The sequence below is a fragment of the Pieris rapae genome, chromosome 14 (genome assembly GCF_905147795.1).
Source record: "Pieris rapae chromosome 14, ilPieRapa1.1, whole genome shotgun sequence".
In the NCBI taxonomy this organism is placed as follows: Eukaryota; Metazoa; Arthropoda; class Insecta; order Lepidoptera; family Pieridae; genus Pieris; species Pieris rapae.
The window spans coordinates 1,081,200-1,094,539 of NC_059522.1; the positions used below are offsets into that span (position 1 = coordinate 1,081,200).

At 33.1% G+C, this 13,340-nt stretch overlaps 1 long non-coding RNA gene across 1 annotated transcript; it reads right to left on the minus strand.

Moving 5' to 3' along the window:
• Positions 1-8,691: 8,691 nt before the first annotated feature.
• On the minus strand, positions 8,692-11,473 carry LOC111003528. The gene is made up of 3 exons (XR_002600583.2): positions 11,351-11,473; positions 10,194-11,119; positions 8,692-8,995 (listed from the first exon to the last, which is right to left on the minus strand). It is a non-coding gene; the product is annotated as an uncharacterized LOC111003528 (long non-coding RNA).
• Between the last annotated feature and the right edge of the window lie 1,867 nt (positions 11,474-13,340).

Below are 13,340 nucleotides of genomic sequence, written 5' to 3' on the forward strand. Positions count from 1 at the left end.
ATAATTTTTGCTCGCCCCTTCGATCGAAAGAATGAGATTAAAAAAAGCACCAGACTTCAAACAAAAGCTACAAAGGACCCCCACCAAATATTAAATTACTCAATATTTCATACCGATACTAATTTCGTTATCTTAACCCTTCGCCGGCCGCGGAAAGACACGAAATATTGCCGAAAAAAAAATAAGAAAAAACGTCCCAGTTTAATTGACATTCTTTATGAACGTCAGCCTTGAGACGGGGATATTTTTTAATTAGATATATTTTATGGGCTTTTTTTCGAAGGGGGAACGAATAAAGGGTTAACATTTGTTTGAGGAGGGGGGTCAATATTAGCGTCCCGGTAATCAGGCGGGAAAAAATGGTCGATTAGGCCCCGAGGTGGCGTAAATTTAAGATCATTGGAGTCGGGACGTGAGGTGCGTCAACCCTCGCTGCTTAATGGGACACTTCCTGGATAGCGATTAAAGATATTTTTAAATGCAAATGAAGGGTTAAGACTTTATGTCGATGTAGTTGGGGGTAAGATACGTTTATCTTTCTATAGATTACATTTTTAACACAGAGTTGTTTCAGTTTCATTGTATATCAGCATTTTTACCGACACCAATAAAAATATTTGCCAAAAAAAAAAAATAATGAATATAAAGTTAATCGGTCTGTTACTGGTTTTATGATCAACGTCGTCGTGGTTGACTTTTTGGTCTAAGCCAAGTAGGTTTCTTCACGACTTCCTTCACCGTTCGAGCGAATTAAATATACATAGACCGAAAGTCCATTGCGCACAGTCAGGGACGTGTATATTAATCCCGTAAAAAAGGAATGTTCTTGCTATTGTTTATTCTTAACGGTTAATGAATCATTTTTATCAATGTCATTGACATTGCAAGCTTTAAACCACAAACGATAAATTGACGTCCCATTATACTTAAATGTAAATAGGGTAAATTAGAGATATAGTATGTTTTGAGGTTCATGTGCAAACCCCAAAACATACTATACACTTTCACACCAAAGCACAGCCGAATTAGGCATTACATATTTTATATTCTATTTATCCTTTCGTAAATTTTTGAACCTCTTATATTATTTACTGTATAATTTTTCATTATACTTCGTGACTTACACTGCTAATATTATTTTTTTTCTACTAAGTATTGATTCATGTCTTTGGCAGAATGACCAGGGCTGTGGAACAGTTTCATTACAGTTTGGCTGGGTTGGTGTGTTGTGGTAGCATTATGCTGAGGAGCAATTACAACCACAACACACACGCGACACACGATTAGATTTGTTCTTTAAAATATTTAATCTCTCATTATTTTTTAAATTTATTTTGTGTGTTTCTGTGTCTATGTATATATTATATCCATGTATACATTATATGCCATCTTTATATGTTATACAATTGTTTTTGTTCTACCTTGGTTAGAAATAAAATTTCCATATATGATTGCATCTAATTAAATCTTCGGAAATAATTATGTATGAGTAAATACTTTTTTAAGATATGCCACCATTCACTCCTTGCGTTTTACTTCGATAAGTGAAAATTTCGTAATTTCAAAAAAATCCAGCCCAGTTTCAAATGCCGGCTTTTTTTATAGAACAGGCAAACAGGCCAGAGCAATCACCTGATGTTAAGTGATACCGCCGCCCATGAACACTCTCGACGCCAGAGGGCTAGCGAGTGCGTCACCGGCCTATTTGTACGTTCTTTTCTTTAGAAAAGTTAATTAGGTTAAAGTTAGATTCACGTGCCTAGTTGTTGATCAAAAATAGGACAGAATATGATTGTCTTTCTAAGAAGAAACAGAATCACTCGGCACTTTGATTCAGTAGTCGTTAACATAATATAACATCGCTTCTCGATATCCTTGATTGAACTTAATTGGCGAAAGGGGAACACTCAGTCGTAAGGATATAGAGAACAATTCATCAGGAATAATGGGACCGGTTAGAATGATAAAAATATACCTAACCCAGAGAACAATAAAAGTTCACAAAACTCTGACCAAGTAATATAATTATTAAATAAAAGTTATAACGACAAAGAGAAAACATTATGTCAAATCAAACAGGCGTTGTGCCGTGTCAAAACAATAGTCTAATACAAAACTTATGATATATTATCTATTACAATAAATTACTTGACCAGCACCATACAAATTTGTTCAGATAAAACCTACGGCTGAGTCTCATCATCGGACGTCAAGGCAGAATACGAAATTCCACCCGTATCACCGTCTCGCACCACCACTTTGGGGAACCAGCTGCCGACTGAAGTATTTCCGAACCAATTCGACTTAGGATCCTTCAAGAATATCCAATCAATTCTTAAAAGGCCGGCAACGCACTTGCGAGCCTTCTGGCAATGTGCGGCGGTACCATTTAATACCAAACAAATACTAAACCGTTTTAATATATAACATGCAGTCTTTTGTCTTATAACAAAGAAACCCAAATTAGTCAATGAGGAAGCCCAGATCTTTAATTACCGTTTGTCAAGGTCAAACCACAATAGGAACCTTCATTCATTATTGGACAGGTCAGGGTCAATATTAATTACTAACAAATACATTTAGATGTGATCTAGTTACGCTAATGATATTGATAATTCGGCGCACGCGTCTCACGGATATCAATGAGGCTTCTGATAACGTATGCCACGGCGAGACTAATGTATGCAATTTTGATATAAAAACTAAAACTATTTAGATCTGGGCCTCAAATTTCTGTTTCTGTTTAAGGATCATTTGTTAATCCAACAGGTAGGTGATCAGCCTCCTGTGCCTGATACACGTCGTCAACTTTTTGTGTCTAAGGCTAGCCTCACGATTTCCTTCACCGTTCAAGCGAATGTTAAATGTCCATGAGTGCTCAACTGAGCATCGAACCTAAGACCTTAGTGATGAGAGTCGCATGCTAAAGCCAATAAGCCAACACTGGTCTAGTTAGATATAGTTTTCTCAATAATTGTCTGCCGAAGACAACATTTTACAAAGATCTAAATTTATGCTCATTGAAATTTGCTATTATAGGATAGATAGATTATAACTGTACAAAATTCTATGATATGCTATTGCTATTGCTTTATAAATAATTAGATAGCGAATACAGAAATGAGATATTTTTTGATCCCTAATCAGGCATGATCAGGCAGATCGTTGGCTGTCTCCCGGCATACTGTTAATTCTTAGAGAGGTTTATACTCCTTCTAGCAGGTAGCCAAGTTAAGTAAAAAGTAACTAAACAAAACTTGGCGATTAAAAAGAGTGGCGGAGAGTTTATTGCCAGTTCTTCTCTTCCGTTCTACGCCCTTGATTTCAGAACTGGCAGTAAATGTAAAATTAGAATCATTTTATATTTCTTTTCTTTTTTTGACGTTCATAAGTGTACATTATGTTACCTATATGAATAAATTATTTTTGACTTTGACTTTGAGTATGTTCTCTGCGGTCGAGATTCAGTATTAGAGTATATACGTATTTATTTTCTTTATTATATTTACTGAATTAACTGTATAAACTCGACCTTTTAACTCGAATCCTTGCGCAAGATTTCGCCACCTTCCGACACAGAGGTCAATGACCACCGCAAATATTTGCAATAGTATAGAACCTGTATTAGTGTCCCTGTGTTATAATTCCGTTATTTAATATGAACTTATTGTACTTCAAAAATCAGAGGCACGTCAAATACACGTCATACGTCTAGCATACGTCGGTACGATAATTTGTATTTGGCAGCTCCAATCGACATGTCACAGAATTTGTTTACTACTATACAGACTCCGTTTAGTTTATTATCCTTGGTGATGCGTGTGCCGACACTGTAAAGATAATGTGTGAGGGGATAATTTTATAATGATTTTGTATTTTTATTACTGAACATACCTACTAATTTAATATTTAGGTAACTAACACAATAAACGATAGGATTTTCTGCTTAAATAAATAAATTATAATTATTATTTACGATATACTTTCCTATTACGATATCTATCCGATTATACGTATTTCAATACAAACAATCAACAAGTAATAATAATATAATTAACTAATTACTACCACAAATCTGTTGTTTTTAACAATGATTGACATTTAATTCTTTTATTTACAGACAGAAATGGCGGCATTTGGAGCCTTTGCGAAATAACCGCACACAGATAGTTTAATGTAAAATATCTAAAATACAAGGCTTTTCTTATTATTACTTTTGGTAATTATAAAGTCTTGTAATGGAATGCGTAAGTAACGGTTACTTTACTCTGAGTCATAGGCAGGTAGACGGAATCCTAATTATCTTGACTCATAAAGAATGAAATCGGAGAGAAAGTATCAAAGAACTAAGGAAAGAACACGAATATCTTTATTCATGACGAACACTATATTATAGAACTAGTGACATACTGATATTTTTTTAATCTACTGCATTGTATATGCGCGCCTATTTTATTTTAGTTTAGTTCTAGGTGCATTGTATTGCAAATAATTATATTATTATTATTATTATTATAAAAACTATTTCAAAAGAGCAATGGAGTTTCTTGCCTATTCTTCTACATATGAAACTAATTATTTTTTTAGAAATATCGATATATAACTAGTAAATTTGACTTTCAAAAGTGCTTTTTTGATAGGCCAACTTGAAATAAACGATCTGTCTTTTTAGTGGGTTAGTGGGTTTTAGGTATACATGCAATGTACACCTTTTCTTGATGACAATCAAGCAAGAGAAATCCAGAAATAGATATCCCGCAGACGTGTATAATGTATAAACTAAGCACGGCATATAATGTTTTTCATAGAAACTAAATTGTACTCTTTCTCTAAGGTGCTCTGTCATCTCTTTCTGTTACTGTACAGATGAGATTTTAATTTTTAAGAATAAAGAAGTAACAGTATATTTTACAATCGGTTTTTGGTTATAATTTGGCCTATAATTGTGTTCGTCTTCCAGCTTCCCACTGAAATATTCACGAACCCATTCGACTTAGGGTCCTTCAAGAAAAGAGCTCAGCCTTGTGGCACCGTGGATGTCCATGGGCGGTATTACTTAATATCGGGTGAGCCCGTTTGCCACTCATTACATAAAAATACACTGTATCTCTGCTAATAAACGAGTTAAATGCTTCATCTTAGGTTTAAAAGTAACTTTTACTTTTTCATGTCCTTTTTTATTATTGTTATTTTAACTGTTTATATGTTTAAATTCCATTTCTTTGTTCCATTAGTTTTGTCTATATAACTATATGATGTCTGGAAGAGATCGCTTGAAAGCGAAAAGGCCGCCAGTGTTCCTTTTTTAATATAATTTTTTTATAGTAAGACGTTTTTTTTATCATAATACGTTTCTGTACAGTTACAACTAAGTGGTTATAAATAAATTCGTTCTAAAGGTTAAAAGTGCACTTTAATTTATGTTAATCTTTCTTTCCCTCTTTAACTGATCCATTTTAGATGTAAGTCTTCCACGTCTGTATATATGAACAGACTACTGTTAGTGCGGTTTTTTACCAAGAACTACATGATTTCTTAAGTGTGAGAAAGGTTATATGGCTGAAATAAGTATGTATTGTTGAGGATTGGACAAAATACCAGAAAACCACGCCACTGAATGCTTCCGCTGATAAACCACAAAACTTGAACATTTATCTAATTAACATAGTTAAACAAACGAAAATGATTTTTTTAAACAATTAAAAAAATATAAACTATATATTATATATGTACCTAAATACTGTAACAAATAGTGGAATTTAATATTATTATATGTGTTATCGGTATAATTAAATTGTATAAATGATAAAATATGATTAAAGGAAGTGATACGATAATTTAAAAGTTATTTCAAAGTTATGAGATGTATTTTAAAAAAATATTTAATTTTTACCAGATATTTGTTATTTAGGTTTGTTTTGTGTACTTAGAAATAGACTACCAATAATTCGTGTATATCTTTGGTGAGTTGACACAGACAAAAATAAATTTAAAATAAAATAAGAAACAAAAACTTACAATAAAAATCCAAATAAAATCCAATCACACAGTTACAAAATAGATTAAATAAAAAAATTAAACACAAAACTGCCAGCATTCAATGCAACCACACTACTGAATGAACTATCCGTTTGGCACACATTGACAAAGAAAATCAAGAACAGCGTATATACATTGAACTGTGTTATTCAAAATTCGACTTTATTCGAATAGCATAAAGTGTAATTTCAAATAACTGTACAATATTACCGTATTGAGGTCAGTGACGTTGTTTTTTATGTTGCGAATGTGAGATAATTGTCGATGTGGGAAAGGGATGGTTGTGGTCAAGCCGGATATTCTAAAAATAATAATAAGTAATCGGGTAAAATTTTCGAAATTGAAAAAAAAAATTATGATAATATGATTTAAATAGAAATAGAATTCAAAAAAATCCTTCAACAAATCTTTTTTTTTCATTTTGAAGTTATTAAAACCTAAAAGAAAGCTTTTATAAAATATTATGTTAAATAATAATTTTTATTTAATAATATTTAATAGATATTAACGGGAATTTTATTATTTGTTATTTAAATTAAAACAGCTGTCGTAATTATAGAGTTCCTAATTATTAAAAACATCAATAATCACACTAAATTAACTAAAGTACCTACTGAAAGAGAAGTAGAATCCCAACCCATAATCATGCGGGAAGCGAATAGACTGTACTGACCACCTACAGAGCGTTCGTTCAGCGTTCTCTTATCTCAGACTCACTATGGGCGCCAGCGGAGAAAGTAACGAATCTGTCTGTCTCTTTTCATCTAATAGTAAACACAATTTGATAGAAAGATACGAAATAGTAATTTCTTAATATGTATATATATTCATAAACATATACGAATATTATATTGTCATAATCAAAACTAAATTTAATTAATTGTCAAAGACTAGATACTTTTTTTTTATCCAGAACTGGTGAGCCTCCTGCCCGTTTGTCCCCTGTTCTATATAAAAAAAACATAATCGCACCTGATGCAAAGTGAGATGCGGCTTAATAAAGGAGATACGCCTATCCAGAAGATGCCCACTTAACCACCGCTTAAATTATCCCATAATAAACTGTGTCGGGAAACATGCATGAAGAAGAATGGAAGGAGCAAGGAGTTCCACGCTTTTGATGTTTTTACCAGAAACGCCGATCCAAAGAGTGCAGTGCGTTACTTGGGTATGTCAACTATGAGAGCATAGAACTCCAGCGTCCTCCTAGATAAACGTTCTTTGAAACGGGATGACGGAATCAGGATGTGTAGTTCCATGAAGCATTCTCCATAACATTATTCAATGTCCTAAAAGTTATAATTTTGATCGAGATCTAGTGGGATCGATACGGTTTATTTATTTATGTATATTAAATGGAAAACACATAACATAAGCGATCTCATCCAGGTTTTTTTTTATAGAACAGGGGGCAAACGGGCAGGGGGCCCACCTGATGTTAAGTGATACCGCCGCCCATGGACACTCTCAATGCCAGAGGGCTCGCGAGTGCGTTGCCGGCCTTTTAAGAATTGGTACGCTCTTTTCTTGAAGGACCCTAAGTCGAATTGGTTCGGAAATACTTCAGGTTACCCTGGGACGGAAGAAAATACATATTTCTGGGGTAAAGTGCAAGAAGTGTATAACCAAATCAACAAAAATTAAATTACAAGCGGATATAATGTATATATTAACAAGCGTGCTTTTGTGTAAGGTCTGACCGTCACCTTGCTTGCATGCATGAATATGGAAAATCTAATTATTATTATCTGCGGTTCGCATACGAACAATTGAATATTTCAGCGAACACATATGAATATAATTCGTACTAAATATATCAAATACGAGGAAGATCAGCTATTGTTGAATTCTTAGGAGTCATTTATTAAATAAAAAAATACCTAGGTAACACTGAAAATGTTTAGAACTGGCCAGTTAAAAACATTGCTAATGAAAACTTTTTTTGAATTTCAATTCTATAACTCTTTGGTAACCTAATGTATGCATTCATAAGTCATTTGTTTTTGTGAATTGGCGGCAAATCTAAAACTCTTGTTACACATGAAAATAAACCTAACCCGAGAAAATTTTCGGTCAATGATTTATTTACTTTCATTGTGGGCTTACTCAACAACAAATCTATGATAGGCCGCGATGAGCATTTCTTTAGGCTGGGCCCATGTACCACAACAATTGGTTTAACGAATTTAAGCATGGACGCAGCATCTCAATGATGATCCACGTAAGAAACGTCCTATAACAGCGACTACTGAAGATAACATCAGTGCTGTGCGATGCATGATGGCGGAAGAAAAGAGTGACCTATCAGCAGCTACGGGCAAGCCTAGGTGTTCATCACTAATCTCCCAAATAGCAAAAACCTAGCTGAGTAGAGGTCTCAAACTGCAGCTCTGAATCTCAAAAGTCAGATCTGAATCTCTAAATGATAGCGTCAGAAATGTATTGGATACAGGAACAGCCCAAAATGTCAAAAGCCCTCACAATAGAGATATATTCATAATAATCTGACTGATAATCTGATCTATACTTGTTTTCAAAATAAATTATGTATTAGAAAACTCGAGTGAGAATATTATTATTTTATAAGTAAAACATATTGCACTGAACAAAAATTGCTTACAAATGATTTTGTAAATTTTCTTAAGACTTCACTCCACTCCACTCCCAATTGGGATTAAATTTATTTTATCTTTATAAATTGAAACAGAAGGTAAGATTTTGTAATCTAATGATTTTATAATCCAATTGTACTGTTATGCAAGTCCTTTGTCGATAAAAATAGTATTACTTGTAAAGTGTTAATAAATTTATTTATCTTTCTGTTCTTCGTTTTCATTGGTCTTCTTTTTGGGCTTCGGCGACCCAGGTGGTGTATCTGGAGGCGTGCTGTCTCGAGAGGGAGGTAACTGATTTGTGGGTTTTTGGTACACCCTGGCTTCCACGAGCGAAGAGGAAGCTGAAATTTTTCATAGTAGTTTTGACAGGTGTTTTAATAAAATATATAGGTATGAAAGCAGGTTCAGCAAGCTTACTATGTCTTAAAATTCAGTTAAAATTTTTTGCTCCTCATATATTTATTCTCTATAAAGGATATTGTTAAATAGATTTTTTTTATATAACAGGGGGCAAACGGGCAGGAGGCTCACCTGATGTTAAGTGATATCGCCGCCCATGGACACTCAATGCCAGAGGGCTCGCGACTGCGTTGCCGGCCTTTTAAAATCGGCCTTTTTACGTATGTGAAACGGAAGATACTAGTTGCCCACGACACAGAGAATCCAATTTTTTACTAAACATCCTATATAGTACGTGTTATATATATATATATATTTTACTAGTCGCTAACCCACGGAATGACTTGTTATAAGATTTATTTCTTTTGCGCCTTTCCAAAAATGATGGGCAAATCATAGAATCGTTACTCAATAGTAAGGATACAAAACCTATTTATATCTAATTTACACAGTTTTCCTTATTAACAGACTTTTATTATACATAAACTCAAACCAAAATAACTGTATTCATATAGGTAAACAATTACTTGTATACGTCAACAGAATGGATGGTAAATTTATTCAAAATTTTGCATTTACTAATTCGCAAGACAAGGGCGTAGAGCGGGAAAGAACTGGCAAAAACTCTCTGCCCCTCTTCGCTAAGTTGAGATAAAGAAATTATTTGAACTCGAGCAAATCAATCCTAAGGAGCGTTTAAATAATTGTTAAATAAAAATAATAATAAGCTTATTGATTAATTTACGTTTAACGAGACGTAAAAGTATTAACCTTGTGATGTAAATAATTAAATATAGTTAATTTTTTTTAAAATTCGCCAACGTTATCATTAATACAACTAGAGGAACTTTATTTTCTGTTAGTCTGTTGTATCACCGACAATTTCCCAATAAATCCCAGGAGGAGAAGATTCATCAGATGTTAGGCAATACCGCTGACCATGGACACGCACATCGGCAGAACACTCGCCAGTGCATTGCCGGCCTTTTGAAAATCGGTACGCTCTTCTTCCTGTGATGTACAGTCGACTCTGCTTAGAAGACCATGGCAGTCTATTGATACTTTATTGATCATTATCTTATAGCTTTGTGTTTTTTAACTATGTATTATTTGTGTCTAAAAAACAAAATAAATACTTACTTCGTGGTTCCGATGGAGGCAGAACACTTTTAATAAATTTAAAAAATGAATCCATTTTTGAAATGTAAAAGACACGAGCGTCGCTCACCAAAACGGAAACGTCTTTGATAAATTGTAAATATAAATTATTATCTGCGGTCAGCGTGTAATATTTGACAACGATTGACAGCTTTATTCACATTTGGATTTAACTTGAGGAATGTGCTGATAAATGTTCTAATTTTAACAGGTTTTATTTAAATAAAAACGCACTTATCACACATTATTATTATAAACAAATACAGCTTTCGATACAAATATTACAAATTTAGAGTCTTATCAACCGTTTTCGTCTATAAATGTTCTAAGATAACAGAAACATTTGACAATCATGAAGCGTTCTCGGAGAATTTATACGTTATCAGCAAAGCTAAAACATCACCATATCAACATCTTTAAACCATTTTTTTTTATATTCATGTAGAACTTTAAAACGAATGTGGTGTTAATGTGTGTTTAAATAATAACATTTGTGAGCTAATTTTGTATGTGCAGCTGTACTAATATGTAAAACTTTGAAGTTTGACAATTCAGTCAAAATAATGCTCATTGTCGCGTAGAAATCTCTCGTGTACATACAGTACGCATTTACAGGTGATGCCAGGAAATCTCTATAACTCTCTCTATTTACATTAAAATATCAGAATATCTGTAATGATTTTGATACGATAGCGGGTCAGGGTCATCGAAATACACATTTCGAATTCATTCTTATGACATGTAGCTTAAGAAGTAATGATACTAAAAGTTAACTAAAAATTCTTAGCACATTTTCATTTCTTGATTTTGTGGATTTCTGATAGCTTTCTTCCCATCCGCGGACTTTTCAGGTGGGATTTTAGGTAATAAATTAGTAGGTTTCTGGTAAACATTAGCGGCGATATATTCTGAAAAATAAAATAGATATAAAAAATCTAAGCGATGGATGCGTTTCATTAAACAATATAAATTAATATATAACGGGTATATATAACGTTGAGGAACGTGATGCGTGAATGTGAACGACTCATGAACAATAATCGTTGGAATCCTTTTTGGGCACAGTATTTTTTTTAAATAAGTGATAATTAACGTTATGCCGAAATTTTTTCTTAACTAAAATTAATCTTAATACTTACGTGGATATTTTTTATTTCCACTCATTTTCACTTGTTATACAAAGACGACTACTCTTCAAAATACCTTATCAACAACTGTTGCAGTGATTTGTCACTATGAATGACTTCATACATGGCAGGGACTTCCATTGAAGGGGATTTTTTGAGTGTCATATTATTTATAAATATAATTTGTCAATAAATATTTGACATTTCTAAGGGTATAACCTTATGTTATTTTAATTACTTTTACATTTATTTGAAGAGAGGTTAAGTGTTGATTTTAGAGAGAAATGTATGGGTAAAGCTAATGTTCCGTGTGCAAAAGATTTCGTTTCTAATATTAAAATTTTCACCTAAATATGGTCATTTTTTAAAACTTTAATCGTGATGAAATAGGGTGTGAAAGTATTCATACATCGCTTATCACCAAACTAGGAAATTCAAGATAGGTAATAAAATTCATCAGTAGATCGTACATTTTATTTGTGTACTAATTTAAGAAAAATTTAGTTGATAAAAGAAAATACATATTAACTGAAAATAATACGAATAATTAATTATTTCACTATTATATAATATTATACCCATATATCACAAAAAAAAATATAGAGCAGTGTCCTAGTCAGTGGCCTAGTGGCTTTAGCCTGCGCCTTTCACCCCTAAGTTCGTAGGTTCGATCCCCGGCTATGCACCACTTTCTTATTGGCGCAGGAAGACATTGCGAGGAAACCGGCTTAGACCCAAAAAGACGAAATCGTGCGTCAGGCATAGGAGGCTTACCACCTACTTGCTTATTAGATTAACAAATAATCATGAAACAGATACAGACATCTGAGTCCCAGACCTAAAAAACTAGAGACCCGAATTGGATTTATGTGTTCCCATAGTTCGAATAGACCTCATTTATATCGGTATAATTTATTTGATTGGTTTCAAACATTATTATTATTAGAATTAAAATTTCACAGCAATTTTGAAAGTGTGTAAAATTATTTCTATAGTACTTGGGAACGAATAGTGATACAATTTAATAAACATTTCATGTTAACGTCTTGCAAATATCTTAGTAGATAATATTGAATTCAATTAAGATGAACAAAAGCGATCAACACAAAAGCGCTAAGAGAAGTTCTCACTTGTACTTGATTGTAAGTTAGCGCGACCACGCGTCATAATCTTGGGTGTCCGGTTGGAAACTTCTCCTTAACCGGACAATATGTTGGACAACTTCCTTTTACATAAATACCTATATATGCCTGCTTTACCACAATGCTGACATATCTATTAAAATCTATGGCTAGCTTTTATAACTCGCTGTATCCGTCTGTCTGACTTATGTCATCCTAATACTTGTATATTTGAATAAGAAAGCCCACTTAACATGTATACAAGAAAAATATTTAATGTTTAAAGAACTTTATTTCTCATTACAAAAAAAACATTTTATTTACATGAGAAACTTAATATTAATATGTATATATACGAGCGAGATACACGTCGCCATTAGCCGTTTCAATTTTAGTCAACTGTTTTCACTTTAACATGCATTTTTAATGCCCTTTTGAATTTGTCAAACACACCAATATTGCGAATATATGGTATTATATATAGCGAATATTGATACAATAATTGCACACCCTCATATTTAATGGACTTCTGCAAATAATTTGTACGCAGCTTCGGCAAGATAAGCAAACTCGCTCGACGAGTATTGCGTGTAGTTGTGTATTTGATTTTTTTAAATGATAAAATACTATGAAGAGAGTTTTTTATTTTTTTTTAAATTAAGATACAGGTGCCATAGACATATAGTTGTTTAATCGTCATAATTTTGCTTTCTTAGTAGATTTTATTAACCACCGAGCGTTTTAACAGAAACTAACTTGGTAGAGGCATCGCTGGAACGGGTTTTATGGGTGCTACTTGTGTGGACGCTAGTTTTGTCTTATCTCCCTCGGACATAAGTTTTAAATAAAACATTTGGTAGATAAGATAATATTAATTTTAC